Genomic DNA, 17,323 nt, shown 5'->3' with positions numbered 1-17,323 from the left:
GAAGAATCTCCTATTTATCCAACTTAAAAGTTACTTTCATCTTCCCGTCATCTTGGAACTCATCAAATGGTTTTTTGCTGAAGCTCCTTATTGGCTTCAATGGTTGTTAAATATGATTGTGTTATAAATTTGATCAATTATTTTACAATACTTCCAATCTTAAAGAGCTCCTATCAGTGCTGGCAAGGTCATGAGAAGAGTTTGTATACTCTTGAGAATGAAGTGAATGAGTCATATATGTATCCCAAGGGTGAGATTTTTTCCTTGAATCTTAATGGCAGAGCTCTGTTTCCCTTAAATAAGACAGAATTTCAGCCTCTTTTCATCTATTTTATTTCTTACCTGCAAAGTGACTTTCTTCGTTTGGTTTCAAAATTGTCCTGCTGTCAGTCTTCCGTAATTGTTCTTTTTTTTTTCCAGAACGGTTAATTCCACTCTTTACTCAAGTTGACTGCTCATGCGCTCTCTTTATTTTATAGCTGTAAGCTTCATCGGTGATGAATCTTTTCCATTTTTCTATAATAATTTTCTTTACAGGTATAACTCGTTCTGCTTTCCCACTACAAATACTATTTACATTTCTTGGTAGTTTTCAACCAATCCTATTACAACTGCCATAACAAATCTAACTCAGTACTCTAATGATCATCCATTTAAGTGCAGCAGATATTTTTGTTAAGTCTGTCTTTGCTTGCAGATCGAACTAACATAATCCGGATTTGTTAGAAAGGTTCTAAATTCTGTTACTTTGTCATTTCAAAACTCTTGAAGTACTCTGAAGACTATTCAAGTTGATACTTTTTCACTTCAGTTTTGAAAATAACCCATTTAAAAAGAGTAAAAAAAGCATTAATTCTTGAACAGCAGGTTACTTACTGGCAATGCTTAGTAACATGTTGAAATTGTTGATTATCTCAAAATATTTGAATATTGATTCAATATATGAAATGTAATCATCTTTTTACTGCTCATTTAGGAAGAATACAACCATGAAGAAATTAATGATCTGAAATTTGAATGTGTGCACTTTTCTGAGAGAAACTTCAATACATCCTACTCCTGAAGGAACACTTCTGTCGGGTGTTGTTAAGCTTGATTTGTATCATCCCGCTCTTTAAATTAGTGTCAATTTGATATAAATTTAATTTTTGGCAGTAAATTTGTCCAAACACATGCACAAATATGCCTTCTTTAATGCTAAGAAGATAAACAGAAAGGGGCAATGGGAGGTGTCAATCCATGTTTAGATGGTTGTGGCTGACTATATGCTGTAATACATCTTCAGCTTGACTGCACCTTCTGCTAACATTCACTGGTTCTTGCCTCGAGGTGGAGCTGTGATATTTTTCAGTGGAGATGAAGACCTGATAAGCATTTGCTTTTCCTAAAGAAATCCTGGTTTTGATCTGAATAGATGTATGATCTGTGTTGGTAAAGAAAAATTGCAAGCAATCTTCCTGCCCCTCAGCAAAAGCTGGATCCAGCAACGTGTCGTGCAAGTGGATGGGACCATAACACTGATTGATATTTATTCAATCTGACATTACCTTTCAGAGATTCAGGAGACGCATACCTTTCACTTACCAGTAGGTATCCAGCAAGATTATGACAATATGTACATACCAGCTGTCAAAAGTAGAGCTATTCTTGTTGTGGCTTTTTGTAATTGAGAATGTTTTCCCAGAAGAGGGTATGTGTCTGTGTATTGTGTTCTAATTAAGACTATACGACACAGTTATGGCAGACTGTCAAATCAATAGGATACTGGGTATATTTTAGTCTCTGTGCTATAGTCTAAATAACCTTTTAAGGACTCTGTTCTCTCAATGTAGTAAATAAATGCTGTTTTATACTTGATAGGCCTTTGAGTAATGCATTCCACATGGCTTTATTACTGAAATGAGACCTTCTTATCACTAAATACACAATAGTGACATGAGATCATTTTAGCACAAAGAAATGCATACATCTTGTGGATGAACAAAGTCGGTATGTTGGGTTTAGTTAAATAGGAATGCTCTAAAGGAAAATAAGGAAAACCCACAAGTACTAACTTATTCTATTAATAGTCATCTTTCACTTCAGTTTAAATACTGTGAATGTCTTTTGCAGCTAGATTGGTGAAAGTGATGCTCATTTCCCTCTTGTTTCTTATTTTTTGCTTTGTTTCAGAGCCTATCTTTATTCTGATCACTTTAAGAGTTAACTTTACCACACCTCAAAAGCTTCTGGATCCAGAAGGTATGAGAGTTCTGGCCAAGCCCCTCTCTTAACAGGTGTAACAAATGACCCATTTGTAGTTAATTCTTTTTTTTTTTTTTTAAATGAAAAAATCCAGGTGGTCTCAATTTCAACTAGGGGTGATATTTATGAAAAGTGAGAAGAAATAAATGGGCCTTGAGGAGCATGTAAGGCCTGAATGGGGAGCAATACTGGGGGGGTTGTTTGATAGACTGGCTATGTAGTACCACACCGGTGCTTTGTGTACTACTGAAGTAAGTTCACTTTTCTCAAGTGAATATTCTGTACAAGATTGAGTGAGATCTGTTTTGGCAAGACATTTGTTTGCCTAAAAATACAGCTTCTAATTGCTAGAAGTATCTGTAAAATTGGGTGAAATTAGGTTTGGTTGGCACAAAAATGGAAAAAGAAACATTCTTGAATGGTGAAGCGTTTCAGCTTTCTAATACAAAATTTTTGTCATTGGGGTTAGATTAGGGGCAGGGAGACTTGGAGACACCATGTGAAAAAACTGAAGTGTAAATTTTGGGTTCAATAGATATTTTTATTTCATATTAAATAGATGATTTTACTATTGATGACTGGCACCTGTAATCCCATTGCCTCTGAAGTATTTTATTATTTTTACCTGTTACTTGGCACTTTTTTTGTAGGCTGTACCTCCAATATATTCATTGAGGCAGGCAGAAAATTCAGTTTGGGTACATACCCTTAATCACTGGAATATATTGGTCAAAACCACCAACAACATTGATTCACATCTTGGTGGTGTAAATATTAATTCCACTTTAATTATAAATCTAGTTCTTATTAAAACTTACTAGAATCAAAGTATTTCCAGCTGGATTGAATCACTCATTTTTCCCTAAGCCCATATCTTACTTTGTTTGAAAAAACTGAAAAGTTCTGACACAATTCTTTGAAAATAAATCTTATTCTGTTTGTTCACAGGAACTTTCTCTTCCCTCTTACCTGATTACTTCCAGGTTATCAGAGTACTGATTAAACATAGACAATACTTAGCTAATTTAGTTAATCTTATCCTTAGAAAGAAGAAAAAGAATGAGAATTCTGTAGAGTGTGTTCTCTTTGTTATCAAAAACCAAACCATAAATGTAATAAAAAAAGTTCCCTTAACTTCTGCTTTCTCAACATTTAGAAGAAATAATTTGATTGTGTGAGCTTTATAGGTTTATCCATAAAGAAGTTGAAGAAAATCTAATTTAAAACTGATTACTAGTGGAAAGTTTATCTTTATTATTATGCCTTTGATGTAAGACTTGTCCATTTCTGTCCAGCTTTTGTTGAGGTGAATTTCACAATCATAAGTTATTGCCTAGGCCTGAATGTTTTCTTTTTTTTTAAGTCTGTTTACTGCGGAGTATGGTTGTCTTACCTAGTGTTTTTCCGAGTATTTAGGGACATGTGTAATATCCTTGATGAAAACAGATGTTGAAATTCTCTGCTAATTGGAGTCTCAGGTGTTTTCTTTGTGCAGTCAGGATGGTATGTGTGGCTCTGTTTACTCCTGAGTTTTCTATGCCTTTTAGGTGCTCTGAGTTTTTGTGGAGTAGTTTTGATTCTGGTCTCGCATGTTATTTATGGTTCTTGAATAGTTCAGGTCTGCTCTAAGGAAGATAATTCCTCATGGTAATATGTAAAATTATATGAAACTGATTAGAGACTAGCTGGAACTTGGAGCACGGTTTTGTTAGCTCATCCGAAGTTGATGAGGATCAACTTGGGCTAGCTGTCAGACTAAGATGCAATTTGGTACAAACTTGCTAGCTCTGAGGACTGGATTGCTTGGGATTTTATTGCAGGACCATTTAGGATGCCCGTGTTGATGCTGCTTCTTTGTTTTATAGGTAAGCTACTAAATTTCAGGGCTTGAATTCAGAAGAGTCAAAAAGGGTACAAAATAAACCTTTCATCTTTGTCCGATCTTTCTTCTGTTTATGCTGTAGAACTGTACTTTCTGTCTTTCTGTTCAGCTCTTCGTAAGTATTGCAGACACTAGTGTTTAAAAATCAAACTGCCAGTTTTAGTCCACACTCTTGCTTCTCTACACCAGTTTTAGCTGGCAGCCTTAGCTCAGCTCAAATGGGAGTCGTTGGTGTTATCAAAAGTAACTTTTGTTATCTTTTCAGCAGAAGTGATCAGAAAACCATGGCAGAAGGAAGATGAACTGAATAAGCTTCTGGCAGGCTAGTAAGGGTAAGTTCATAAATCCTGCAGTGTTTGAATATCTGAAAAGCATACTAATACTCACATTTCCTGAGAAGGGCTTGCTGTATCGTGTAGACTTTCAACCAGAACTATTTAGGTGGATAACCTGTTTTCACAATGATGCTGCTTCCCTGCTGTCAGGCAAAAGATGTATCATCAGGAAATAATCCCTGAAATTTATGAACTGCAGACTCACTTGCATTTTTCAGCCTTTTCTGGTATTTTATAAGTGCAGATAAAGTAAGGAATAAAATATTCAAAACATACCCCCATTTATTTAAAACTCTGTGTGCCACAGTTTATTTCTGCAGCACTGGTTTCCATCACTGTTGTATGGTGGTCTATAGAAATCTCAAAGAGAAAAATAATGTTAAGAAACTGGCTTGGTTAGAAAATGAAAAAATAAATGACAGCCATGCTTTCCTGGTCTTGTCCTATCTTTCCTCTCTCTCAATCCTGTGGTCCTAGTCTCCAGCATCCTCCAAATAATTTTCAGACAAAATGAACTTGGAAAATTTCCCTAGGATTTCAGCATGTTGTGACAACCTACAAATATGAACTGTACTTGCTGAGATGAATCTGTGCTGGATGAGTAATAGTGGTGCAGCAGAGAGCGCAATGGCTGAAAATACTCAACTTTGTGCCACAAATACTCTGTTTGTGCCAATAGAGTGGGTACAGAGTTAATCTGACACGTGCTGAACAGATACCCCCTGTGTAGAAGGAGAGATCAGATACAGAATACTGTTCTGTAACTTATTTTCCAGAATAAATTTCTTTGCCATGGTGGTCTGAAGGAGGGGGAACTTGTGCGAAGAAACCCCATGTAAAATTAATTGCTTAGTAAAAGTGTTTTAATACATCTGTAATTGTTTATTTCTGGCGTGAGTTTTTTTTTTTTTTAAAAACCCAAACTTAGAAGTTATTTTGTCTGCTAGTCAAACTGTTCTCATAATATCTTCACACTATTTAAAAGTTCTGGAAACCTTGCCCTTACAACCAAGATAACATTTCTTGAGCATTGAGTTACAGAGTTCTGTTCATGGTCTTTTGCTGTACCCATCACAAAATTGTTTGTTTGCCTGAACTGTTCCTATGGGAACCATGTGTTTTAAATTACATGTTATTATGTGGGATTATCTTTTTGCTTTGGCAAGATTGCAAAATGTCATTCCGATTATGCAGTGAAAGAAATAAGTATTTTTCAGTTGGCATAAAGATATTGTCAGAGGATAAACTAATGATGATACTTTTCCTGAATTCTGTTAGAGTGGTATTTTGGGTTTTTTGTTTGTTCTTTGGGGGTTTGTTGCTGCTGTTTTTTGTTTTTAATGTATCCCTGTTGAAAAAGTCTTGCTGTACTGGGTTCACATGGTGACAAAGACAATAAATATAGTCATTGTAGCATGTGTGAGCAAAAGTAGGAATCCTTTTACTTTCAGTAAAAGAACTGGAGTAAGCTGGAGTATCACATGGGATTTGAAGGGGCATGACAACAGCCTTTGTGTTCAGAAGAAGTTTCAGTTTTCCTTTAAAAAAAAAAAAAGCACATTCCTTATAGTATACTGTCAGGTTGTAGAAACAATATTGCCCACATCTTTTTATATATCAGCACTAATGTATTCAGCAGTAATACCTTTAAAGAAAAAAGGCCTTCTAGCAGCCTGTTTTTCCGGGAGGCATTTCTTTGACAGGCAAAATTTTTGAGCAGCTAGCAAGAAGCCAGCAGCAGCACTGGAGGTAACACATGGTCAGAAGCAGGCCTAGAGGTAGTGGCCATATCCATTGACTTTCTTCTTTTGACTTCTGTTTCTTTTTGTGATTTAGTGAGCTCTTATCGATAAGCAGATAAGGGAGCTAGCTGACAAATGCGTTACTGGGGCTTTAGACAGTTGTATGGTATTGGTGTTGAGAGGAGTATGAAAATCAAAACATTTTTGTCCAGGTGTTTCTTGTATGGTTTTAGTCACATACATTGCCATGGGCAGCGTCAAAGCAAGAGTTCTATGAGTGCAATGCTTGAAAAAATAGTTATGACCAGCATTATTCTGGAATGTGCTGTCTAAGAAAAACATTAAAGCCTGCAGAATATGAAATCCTTAATGGAACTTGTCTGAGCCTTTTAGTAATGAATAATATTCAAGGTACAACACAATATATTAAGGTGAAAATTGATATTATTTCAGGACTAGCTCTCTTTATGCTGAGAAGACTCTGCTAAGGGTAAACTGCTGTACAAATTCTGTAAATTACTGCAGATTTTGAAATGAATTCTTATCCTTCCCCTCCCTCCCTTGTCTTGCTCAAAAGGTTTTATGGGAGTTTAAAATAAATGTTTTGGAATAAAAAACAGGTAATTGTATTTAATTCCTAAAGTTTAACTCCTCGAATAAAGAAAGATGTCATGGCTCTTGCTTTTTGTTAAGAAATTGCTCTAGTTTTTGTGATAAAGCAGTAAACCTGCTTTTTTTTTTTTTTTCTGGCATTCTTAATGACAGCTTCCAGAACAAGTAGCCTTCTTTCTACGGTTCACTGAGGATAATGAGGAGTTTGGGGAATCTCCTTTTTTAGTGCATTCCTTTGAGTCAAGTGTTTTTCTGACCTGAGACAAACAGAAAATCATAACAGTTTTTAACATAATGCCAATACATGTGTTATCTAGTTAGTAAGAAGTGAGCGATCTCTTGGTTCTAGTTTTATGTCAGAAAAAGTTAAACTGTAGTTGTTATTATTTCTGTATATTTGTTTAACTTGCAGAGTAGCAAATGCTAACATTATATCCAGGTAGCACCCAACTGCCTCATGATTTCATGGCAATCTTTAGTGTTTTCATTAAATTATAGATTGAAAGATCAGCATTTCCTTGCATGATACTCACCAGAGGATGAAATGGTTAATCTATTTTCTTATGCATTTCTATTAGTCAAGTTGGACCTCATTACAAAACATCATGGATCATGGTGTAAATGACTTGTATTTGTATAGTTGCTTTCCAGAACCAAAATATTTCGGTTCATACTTGCCATGCTCCTTCAGACAGAACAATCGATGACTTAGAATACAGGGATTTCTATGCCGTCAGTCACATTTGATTTTTTAACATTACTGATCTCTAAGTATTAAACTATTATTTAATAAAATATGTATTTTATACCAATGAAAATTATGTATGAATAAAATCTAATTGTTTTATTATTACAGTGCTTTAGGCAACCAAACAATCTGTGGTGTTCATACACACACTTGCTCTGCAAACTCTGTTTAACTGCTGTTTAATTGGTATGGACTCATCAAGTACTTCTAAATGTATTTGCAGGGATTAATTGTTAATTTCTGATGTTGCATACTCTTAGACTTCACTGACTTCAGTTGTAATCAGGGATATTAGCAGTCTCTGAAAGCAGACACATCATGGTTTGTATTCCAGTACTCTTCATTGACTTTAATAGTAAGCAGTAGCCAAATCTGACCTAACAGTTTCAGGACAATAAATGTCATATCACTGTTCTTTTGCTGATCTTATCATAGAATAGTTTGGATTGGAAGAGGCCTTAAAGATCATCCGGTTCCAATCCCCCTGCTATAGGCAGGGACACCTCTCACCAGATCAGGCTGCCCAAGGCCCCATCCAACCTGGCCTTGAAGACCTCCAGGGATGGGACAGCCACAGCTTCCCTGGGCGACCTGTGCCAGTGCCTCACCACTTTAAGGTGAAGAAATTCCTCCTTATAGTCTAAATCTGCCCTTCTCCAATTTATAGCTGTTCCCCTTAGTCCTATCAGTCCATGTCTTTATAAAAAGTCCCTCCCCAGCTTTCTTGTAGGGCCCTGTTCGGGTACTGAAAGGTTACTCCAAGGTCTCCTCAGAGCCTTCTCTTCTCCAGGCTGAACAACCCCAACTCTCAGCCTGTCCTCATATGGGAGGTGCTCCAGCCCTCTGATCATCCTTGTAGCCTGTCTCTGGACCTGTTCCAACAGTTCCATATCTTTCTTGTGTTGAGGATTCCAGAACTGGACACAATACTCCAGATGAGGTCTCAAAAGAGGAATAGAGGGGCAGAATCCCCTCCCTTGCCCTGCTGGCCATGTTTCTTTTGATGCAGCCCAGGACACGGTTGGCCTTCTGGGCTGCGAGCGCACATTGCTGGCTCATGTTGAGTTTCTCATCGACCAGCTCCCCCAGGGCCTTCTCTGCAGGGCTGCTCTCCATCGGATCATCCCCTATCCTATATTGAAACTGTGGATTGCCCCAACGCAGGTGTAGGACCTTGCACTTGGCCTTGTTGAACCTCATGAGGTTCACACAGACCCACTTCTCCAGCTTGTCCAGGTCCCTCTGGATGACATCTTGTCCTTTCGGTGTGTTGTTATAGAAATTATTTTTACCCATGCATGTGTTATGAAAAGAACTATTTTCTCTCTTGACCTCATCTTTGCCTCATCGATAGGTACAGAAAATAACTCCTCTGCTGGTATTTTGAATCACATTAAAAAATACAGTGTTTAAAGGAAAGTAACTACGTTGTGTCAAACCCTGTCACTCAGTTTTCAGAGCGTGGCTGATGGAAGTTGTTTGTATTGCACAGCAAGAAAAAATAGACTGCTTTCATTCGTGACTGGTAACTTTCATTTTGCTTTCCTGATATAATTAATCATAGTATTGCAAAATGATCAGATAATAACGTTATTTTTAGGTAGATACGTGTACGTTTACAGGAATGGCATTCCTCTGCCTCTCATTGTTTTTGAACATTTTTGTAAGTAGAGTGGACTATCTTCCCACAGCATAAATATCATAAGTTTGCATCCATTCTCTTCAATAAGCCAGAGTTAACATCAACACAAATTTCACTTGAAATAGGCTTTGAAGTTAGTCTTTTGTGTGCCCTTTTGGGTGATTTGCCTTGGTTTTGCTAATTGCATTTGGGTTTTGGAAGATTTTTCAAAATGCTGCAAACCTGTTGTAACAAGCTGTTTTACAAAGCTATTTTGTGCTTAGCATTTTAATGTTTTACTTCTTAATTTCTTTTTTTCTTTTTTAATCACAGTTAAGTACAGCATTCTTTACACAGTGAAATACTTTTCTGGATCATGTCATTTCACTTTGTTACTGTCTTACTTTGCTTAAAGCAATTGAACAGCTGTCCTTAGCAGCTTAATGACTTCATTACTCAAGTATTTGCTGTATTTAGTTCTGAATTTCCAGTCAGAATATAATCACTCTTTGCAGTAACGCTTAAACACTTTTAATATATTTTAACTGGATCAGTATTTTAAGTATCTCTTAATTTTTCCCCAAGGAATATTCTAGTGTATGAAAGTAACTTTTTTTGATGACTCACTATAGGACGCATTCACACAGTGTTAATTGAACAAACTTCAGAATCTGTGAAGTGCAAGATGCAAACTACCAGACTTGTCAGGAACAAAGTAACTTCTTTACATCACAAACCTGACAAAAATGCATCAAGTAGAAAATTTTAATTTAGTTGCCACCTGCCTATTACATTACAAATTTTAGTGGCAATAAGAGTTTTGTTTGTTCTGTGGATTCCTTGCTAAACTTTTCTCTCTCCAAAATATCCAACATCCATACTCTTAAATGTATGAATATTTAGATCTTAGTAAGCTTTTGCACATTCAGTGTTTTCTGCCTTTGCTTAACCAGTACTCTGCTTTATTTTATTTCCTCATTGGAATAAATACCATGTTCTACTGTCACATATTGTACTTAATGCCTTAACCTTGTTAATATTGGTAGCTACTTAAGAAATGAATCATGTTTTGGGTGTAAATTGTTGAGAGTTTTACCCTTTTGGTGGTTTTAGAATAAAATTTAAATTCCATTATTGCTGAAGAAAAATCTAATGGGCATTTCTTCATTTCACAATTTTAAATAACACTTGGTTAGAAATACTGTAGTTGCCTTTTCATGTAAGCGTATGTGTGTATGTCTGTTTACATGTATTATATGTATATATATGTTATATGTATTATATGTATATATATGCTGTGTTACAATAATAGCAGTAATAACTTTGTCTTATCTGCATATCTTGGTATCATGTTCCCTTATGCTATTTATGACAGGACCAAAATGACATCAGAAAAGCTTGCATCAAGTTGTGCACTGATTTACCTTCTGGAAAACAGGGAGGAGAGTTGATGTGGCTTTTAATGAGGGAGGTTTCCACGGGATGTATTTTGTTGTTGAAATGTGAAACATTTCCATCAAAATCTCAGTATAGCAATACAGTCACCTACAATAAACCTATAAAACTTCTTAATTTAATGCATGCAATTCCTGCACTAGCATGGTTAACTACTTTAGTAATTTGCTTGGAAAATATTCTTTTTGAAACAGAAAATATGAGTTTTCAGCACAAAGCTCTGCTAAGCGCAAACTCGGAACCCATGACACAGAAGTTAGCATTAACAGTAACTGCCAGCTTGTATTTGTTTTATTAGTTTTTTTCCTTCAGATTCAGAATCCAATCTGACATAAGTTTTATTTACAAATACTCCTTTTGTGTAGCTTAAATTAATTGTAATATTTCAGGCCACTAAAAAAAATTATCTACAATTTCTTCACTTCAAATCTGATTGCATGCGGTTCTAGATCACTGGAGATAGAAGAGGCAGGTATTAAAATGCAAATAATAGTAGAGTTACAGATTAACAAAATCTAAAGAATATTGACATATTCAGAAATGCAAAAGCCATATAGGCAGAGCAGTAGAAGTATGAGTTGATGTGCTGATGTCTAAGGAAACAAAAGGAAAAGATAGGTAGAAAGTGAAATGATCCTGAGTTAAGACTCACTGTTCTGAATCTGTGTAGTGCACACTTCACTTAAAATGTAAATTTTTTTCCTTAGAGTCAAGTTCATTAAATAGGCACTTCCTGCAGGGCTGCATATTCTTTAAAAGTTACGTGTGTGTGATACTTTGGGCTTTTCTCACACCTCAAGAACGTCTTATTTGCTTTTTGTCTTCTGTAAAAGTTTCTGATTATTAAGTTCTGAATTATCTGCTTGAGGTCTGATGGTTATGAGTCCTTGTACCAATATCCCAGAAAAGTGCAATGGTACTCAGTGAACTTTCCTTTGCAGATAGCCTTTCCTTTTTCCTACCTTCAATCCCAAGTCCCTGGCTGGGATGGCCTCAGGCAGAGACGGGAAGCGGTACATGCTTTTCACTGATACTAGGAGTTCTTTAGGCATTTAAGTAATACATATGTGCAAATTCATCCTTTCAGCACTTCTTCTAAGAATATTGATTTCTAACTGTTTGCATTGAAGATATATTAAGATTTAAGGTTTGGGTACAAATTTATAATATTTGATATCGGAGTTTACACTCTGTGGATGAAGAGGTGTCTGTCCTGTGTGGGGATGAAACAGAACTGTGGGTTTCAGCAGTAATCCCTCAAAGTAGCTGTTACATTGCACAAAACTTACAGGAATAAAAGAGTTGAAGATTACTTACCCTGTAATGAATGTAGATGCTGTAGGTGAAATAGCTTTGTAAGACATCTAGGTTTTCTTGTTGGAAATATTCAATATCCAATCTGCATTCAGAAACAGAACCACAATTATCATGACAGGATGAGCTGATTGTTTTTTTTTTTTCATATTCCAGATTAGAAAGATATTCTCAGAAATCAAACTGTAATTAAATATTTCCTATTCATAACTTATCACTCTTTCTTGACACCCAAGCAGTGTTCCTTTGACTACTTTCTTAAAAGTTTGGTTTGAATGCTGAGATGCTAGAGATGAAGGGAAACTAAAAGAACTCATCTTTTAATGTTTTGGGTTTTATTTTCATAAAGCCTTGCTGGGAAATAGTCTTTTCTATGTGGGTACTTGAAATCTACATATAAAAAGAAAAAACAATTTTTAAATGGTTACTCAGAAACACGCAGACCGAGGTTTAAGGGAGAGGGACAAAAATAAAAGCGTTTCATACAATCAGCTCTTCAAATACTATACAAACAAATGTGACCCATCAGTAATGGACCCAGTCCAGCACTTAGAAGAACTCACCTACATTTGTTTGAGGGCTTTTTCCTTTGTTCAGCAGTGTGGAGACTGCTTACTTACAAGGCCAACATAAAACAAATTAATTTTTTTAAGTCCAGCTTTCAGTTGCTGATATTTACAAAGGTCATCTTCATTCCCCTCATCTTCTTTTCTTTAAGGAGAAGTCACTGACATATCTGGTAACTGTGGCTGTTTCTCAACAGCAGTTCCTGGAGTCATTTCCCTGATGCAGATGTTTGCCACATTGCATTTCTCTTCCGTGTAAGGGAGGATTTTATATGTGCATCTTTCTCTCTCTCACAGCCTCTTCCCTTCCCAAATTCTGATACCAAATGAAGGATATGGGAATCTGACTGGAAGAAAGTATAGTATAATGTGTCCCAGGAAGGTTTTCCACCCCGAGAATTAGAGGAACAAGCATGGGGGATGTCTACAACATACACTTTCCTTGAAGTGAAAGTGTAGTGTGTGGCTTTAAGGTTTCTTAGGTGTGGCTTTTGGTTTGGCTTTTTCTGATGGGTGTAGGCAAGACCATTAAGTTTGGACGGTTGTTGCCTGAAGCTTCGGCCTTAATAAGAATTGCAAGAAAAATACTTTTATGTCTATGGGCAAAATGAAGATGGTGTGTTCAGAACAAACTTACTTGCCAAACACCAGGAGGTGTGTTGATGTTTCTGGGGGTTGCTGCTCATGTGTTAGCAATAGCTGTGGAAAGGCAGTGTTAAAATATTCCCCAAAGCATCTAGCTACAAAGTGACATTCTCACTGGACTAGTAAATATTAAAATATCCTGAAAATTATACTTTTGGGGTCTCATATGCTGCGAATTTGGAGGTAAGCCACCAGTATTGGAGACCTAGAATTTTATGCCTTAATCTAAGAAACAAGCATACCACCCTAAGCTGTCAAAGAACAAAAAGTATCTGTGGTTTGGATCTTGTCTGGAAACGTTTTCTCTTAATTTGTGCATCTGTACTTCATCATTAGAACTGCTAAGGTATTCTTCTGTGTTTGAAAGGATTTAATAAAATGCTGGTATCTTGTTTATTAATATTTTCACCAAAATAATGAATTCTAAGTTCTTGGTGTAGTTAATTTAACAAGAATTATGGCTTTAAATCTTAAGCCTGACCACTGTTTTGCAGAAGATGATAAAGCAAACTTCTAGTACATAATTCTTTATATACATATCTTTCTATTCTCTGTTTAAACAAAAGAGAAAATATTTTTTTTGGTTATGCAAGAAAGTAAAATCTTCAAGTCAAAATTCATTTACACAACAATTACTTAATGAAAAGTAATTGCCTTCTAGACATCAAATTTCTCACCTACCTCTTGTTTTAATATAGGAGTTATGCTTATTTCAGAGGTTCAAAAGAGTAAATTTAGATAATAGGCTTTCAGAACGTTTTTTAATTATAATTTTTAAAATGCTCTGGGATTCTTGTATGAAAAGGATTATTAAAGGACTAATACTGTTAATAACAGTAAAAATATCTAATTTTAGGCAGTCATATTCCTGCAAGATTATTTGTATTCTGCATTAGCAAAAAAATATTCAAAGTCTGTTCCAATCTTCCTTTTTTTCATGGCATGATAGTATTAAAAGCTAAAGCCAGAAGAAAATGAACAGCCTGACTTAAGATGCTAAGTCTGTCTTGCTCACTTGCTGCCCATTTGCAGAGGCAGTTGCTGTCCTCTTCATCACTGTTCCCTGGAATTACCTTTTCTCACTCATGTAACTAGCTGTGGCCACAAATTCGCAAGTGTGATTGTTTCTTTTTCACTCCTACTTGACAAAAAGGGCAGAGTCCTGTGTTTCTAGTTTGTGTTATTTCCATTTTCATCTACATATACATCTGTCTATTTCTAGATACTGTGCAATGCAAGATATACAAATGAGCCTGGGAATATGAAATGTGGTCTTTCTTCTCCCTGTTGACCATGAGGCAGTGGTATGAGGATACATCTTATCTGCCCTTGTATCCAGAACAGCTTCAGCTGAAGGAGATGACCCATAGAGATCTAGAATTTAAGACTTCTAGTTTTTGGTCAGCTTATCAGGAGATGGTTGCTACCTCATTTCCCAGTGTGTTTTGCTTTGAGCTCTATATGCTAGGTAGACTCAGAGCATGACTAGAAAATTAGGCCCTTCAGGAGAAGTAGGTAAGGGTTGCAAAGTTTCTGAGTACCGAATGAGTTTGGGCAGAGAAGAGTAGCTGCCAGATCCACCAAAAAAGCATTATACTAGGTGTTGATGCAAGAGTAGATATTAAATGGGTAGAAAAGACTTCAGAAATATTGAATGCATGGGAGGTCCTGAGTGCTTATACATGCATTTAAGTCATTGAAATTCCAAGGTGTTTCACTGCTGCTTTGGACTTGGCTGTGACTGCCCAACTAATTTCTCATAAATGCAGCATTTCAAATATGTATGGGAATAAAAACAAGAAACAAGAGGAGGAAGTCCCATTAAAACCAAACTGAAAATTTGGCCAGTAAAATGCCAGTTGGACACTGATCACTCTTCCCCATAGTGCAGTTAAGTAAAACAATTCCCTGCTGTCCTTCTGAAATAACAGTACATTGTTTCCATTAATTTACTGGCTGGCACCTGCTTCTTTCTCATTGTAGGTGTGATCCAGCCTTGTGACATTGACAGCTGCTGGACTGGCTCATGCAGAGTTGTGGGTGGTCTAGCATGGCTTCTAGCTAGGCTAGCAATCCAGTCCTGTAATTTGTCACCTTTTGCTGGCAGCTGTAGTGAGGAGGTGAAGAAAACTAAGCCCAGGAGCTTAGTACCATTAGTTTGGCTCTGTCACTGAGTTTACTTAATTTCTAAACCTGAAGGAAACTCGCATCACTTTGCCTACGTATCTCTACTGATTTGCTCATATCAATTTGTGTTTAGTCTACCTAAGTAAACATTGTAACTTGATATTATGTCATGATATCGTACAGTAGCTTTTTGTGGTTGCTTTTAGGTTTTTTCTTTTTCCCTCCTGTTCTGGTTTTGTCTCTTTCGCAGACTCTCGCATGTTTTCTGCTTTACCTGATTCTATTTGTCACGCAAGCTCTACAAGACTTAACACATCAAATAAAGAGCACGTGGTTTCCTGGTTATGTTTGGAATAGGATTTTTTTTAAAGACTACAGCCAATGTCACATTTCTGTTAATAAAGTAGTCTAAACAGTGGGAAAAAATTTCTTAGTCATTAGATGTTAATACCATGCTGTTAAGCATGTGTTTTAAACTATACAGGTATTTATGATTAAATATAGACACCATAATGTGGAAGTTTCAAACTGCAGATAAGGGAACGCTACTGAAATTACTTTGGGGCAACTTTTATTTGTCTGCTAGGTGCGGAGTAGTTCTTGGTAATGTCAGTGGCATAGTGAAAACAGGATTTCTTTATTTTTCTGGTGTATGCACCCAGTACTCCTGATGGATATCTTGTGGACTTGGCAGACGTGAACCTGGAAGCAGTATTTGCCTTCTCTTGGAGAAAAATAGAAGTTCAATTTTTTTTAATTTTTTTTTTTTTCTGTTGTGTTTGTGAGGTATTGACTGTGCTTTTGGCTTGACCACTTGATTATATGGCTGTGGGTAAAAGATCTAGTCCACTTGTCCTTTGGTACCAGAGATAAAAATTTTGCTTGTTTCAGGAGAACTGGTTATCACTTTTAACTACAAGAGTAACCTTACAGTACTTTATTCTTGTTCTACTACATTATTCTATTGTTTCATTTATGTGTCTTCAGAATTATGCCTATAAAAACAGCTGCTTAACAGATGTTGTTTTAATGTAAGATTTTAGCTTGATATAACAATGTAATGAAGTAAACATCAAGTAGTAAATAGAAAGCAGTTTCAAACACATTCAGAAATGGCTGGGTATTATTTTACCAGAATGCTTTGCAATAGAAAGTTGTTTTTTTAACTGAACTAAGTAGTTTTTTAAAGTGACTGTTTACCATTTGAATAAATTTGACTTCTCGGGATAAAAACAGATGCAGAATTTTTTTTTCTAGTGTTTCTCTCCTTTTTCTTCTCCTACTACCACAGTCGAATGGCAGCTTGGAAATACCACCATGTCTATCAATGTGAATTAGTTCAGGTGCCTCCTGTCTCCCATACTTGCTCGTAAAGGCTGAGTTCTCAATTTAGATCACCTCCCCTGATACAATGCAGACATCCAACAGGACCAGAGTTTTTGCAGCATTGTAACAAGGATGAAAACCCTTTTTACAGGGGACCATGCAATTGTTTCTTACCTAAATATTTTAATTTCTGAAACATTTGTGATTCTAATATATTGCTCTAGTATATTGTTACAATATTTGAAAAATTACCATTTCCCATAGGGAAGAATGATACACCATTTCAGCCGTATATAATTCCATGACTAGTGGTTCAATGTTTCTGTTTTGGTCTTGGATTTAGGTTCTATTTCTTCCATTAGCACATAGGATTTCATCAGTCGTCACTATAGCAAATGTCCTCAAAGAGAATACATTTTCTGTAAATCTTTTGGTTAAAACCACAAGCACTGACTGCTGCTTCCCATTCCCATGTCACTAAATGACAGCGTACAGTAGCAGTATTTCCAGATACTGCCATACAACAGTATGTAACAGAGTAAATGCTGCCTTGCAAATTCTTTATTTTCTCTTCTTCTGTGCAAATTAACTTATTGAAGTTAAATAATGAAATTAATTAAATATAATTTATTGGTAGTTTGGCAGGCCATGGATCCTTATCCCTCTGTTCACGGGCAGTTCCAGTTCTCATGAAGGTGCTGTTTAT

General features: G+C 36.2%; 1 long non-coding RNA gene across 2 annotated transcripts in view; it reads left to right on the top strand.

The window, feature by feature from the left end:
* The window catches only part of LOC128852125 (uncharacterized), a 269,245-nt gene that overhangs the window by 59,706 nt on the left and 192,216 nt on the right, over positions 1-17,323 (top strand). For both annotated transcript variants that reach the window (XR_008449772.1, XR_008449773.1), the window contains exon 2: positions 4,395-4,458. This is a non-coding gene — a long non-coding RNA (uncharacterized LOC128852125). The remainder of the gene's footprint in view (positions 1-4,394; positions 4,459-17,323) is intronic.

This window comes from Cuculus canorus, chromosome 4 (assembly GCF_017976375.1).
Source record: "Cuculus canorus isolate bCucCan1 chromosome 4, bCucCan1.pri, whole genome shotgun sequence".
In the NCBI taxonomy this organism is placed as follows: Eukaryota; Metazoa; Chordata; class Aves; order Cuculiformes; family Cuculidae; genus Cuculus; species Cuculus canorus.
Note: the sequence above shows the minus strand (reverse complement) of the source record. Positions and strands in the feature narration are given on the sequence as shown.